Genomic DNA, 1,647 nt, shown 5'->3' with positions numbered 1-1,647 from the left:
CATAAATATGTAAACATCAAAATAGCCAGTAATCAAAACAATGCACTATCAATTTTTAAGTGATTTTACATAATTTCTTTTTAATTTTCAATAAGCTTTGGTGATAAAAATAAATAAATGGAAGCTCAGGATAGACTGGATAGGAAGCTGATAAACATAATAAATTACCTTAGTTTGTGGATTGTAATGAATGTCCTCCAGAACGGCTGGTATTCACATGGGGGCTAAGGAACTACACTGCAGCTAAATCTGTTCAGTTTAGGCACCCCACTACCTTCACCGATGCATTGGACACTTTGAATCTGGTTCATTAATAGTGATTCTATAATTCAAGTGCCTTCTTCTATTTTAGCCAACTGTTAGTAGTTGAAGTACAATTTTATTTCTGTGAAGTCAAAACATCATAAAATAATTTTCATATTTTAATTAGAAATTGTTTGTCTATGTGAAGATTGCTTAATATTCCAGTTGATTCAGTAAGTAGGAAGATCAAAAATAATGCCTTCAAATTTCCTTTCAGTTTTAAGATTTTTTGGTCCTTCTGACAATCATTAAAAAAATAAATAAATTACATAAATCACATCTATAACATATAAATAGTATAACAACTTATGTAAATAGTTAAGAATATTCTTTCATTAAAAATTAACCCCTTTTTAAGGTTGAAAGGAAATTCTTCCTATGTATCTTTTAAATGAAACCATCTTAATTAATTTTTATGTTTTAGTCTTTACACCCATCATCAGGTTATCAAATCTTATGATGTTTTGGTAACAAATCTGTAGTACTTTCTCTTGAATTTTAAAAATGACTTCTTCACAAGGTTTCACCTAACTCCACATTTTCCTCAATTAATTACTACCTCTATCTGCTCTCTTAATCTTTTCTTATTTTACAAACATTTTTAAAATGACATGAGCAAAAAGTAGTAAATGCTTATTGGAGTGGATAGAGACTAATTTAAGACAATGAAATATATGTTTATTCTTGATTAACTACTAAGAACTCTTTTGTAATATATATTTGAATATTAAGGTGAAATGGAAGAATTTCATTTCAATATTCAAATATATTTTAAGACAATAAAATATGTTAAGTTATAATAAAATAATAGCATATATTAATTTATAAAAAGATAATAAGATAGTAAAACAATTATGTAAGTTCTGTAGTTAAGAGCAAAAATAACCTATTTCCTAAATTTAGACAAATTAATTAATTAAAAACTGAAGGTTTTCAGAAAAGTGTGAAATGATGGATATACGTAGTTGTGGGAAAAAATAATAATAGTAATAATAATAATGATTATAATTACAGGCTTTTCTGAGAACATAGTTGATTTTTGCATGTAAAGTCCTAATATTAAGCAAACATCTTTGTAAAAAAAACTATAAACCTCAAAAAATGAAAATTGATTGTTGTAGCTTTAAGCCACAGAGTTGTTAAAATATGTGTTATAGATGAGATAGTTTTTCTGATAATGGATTATGATTGTCCATTAAAACATTAAAAAAATATTCATTTTTTAGACAAAAACTTCCTATTGGCTAGTGAACAAGTTGGAGTCCCAAGACCAACTGGTTCGAACAGAAAAAAACAGATACCATCATAAAGTTAAATCCAGAAAATTATAAAACAACACAGTCT

The 1,647-nt window shown here is 26.6% G+C and overlaps 1 long non-coding RNA gene across 1 annotated transcript; it reads left to right on the top strand.

The window, feature by feature from the left end:
• Positions 1-234: 234 nt before the first annotated feature.
• Positions 235-823, top strand: LOC106680174 (uncharacterized). Its single transcript, XR_001343077.2, has 2 exons — positions 235-476; positions 728-823. It is a non-coding gene; the product is annotated as an uncharacterized lncRNA (long non-coding RNA).
• Positions 824-1,647: the final 824 nt, after the last annotated feature.

The sequence above is a fragment of the Halyomorpha halys genome, unplaced genomic scaffold, assembly GCF_000696795.3.
Source record: "Halyomorpha halys isolate HHAL.00 unplaced genomic scaffold, Hhal_1.1 Scaffold249.1, whole genome shotgun sequence".
Classification (NCBI taxonomy): domain Eukaryota; kingdom Metazoa; phylum Arthropoda; class Insecta; order Hemiptera; family Pentatomidae; genus Halyomorpha; species Halyomorpha halys.
Note: the sequence above shows the minus strand (reverse complement) of the source record. Positions and strands in the feature narration are given on the sequence as shown.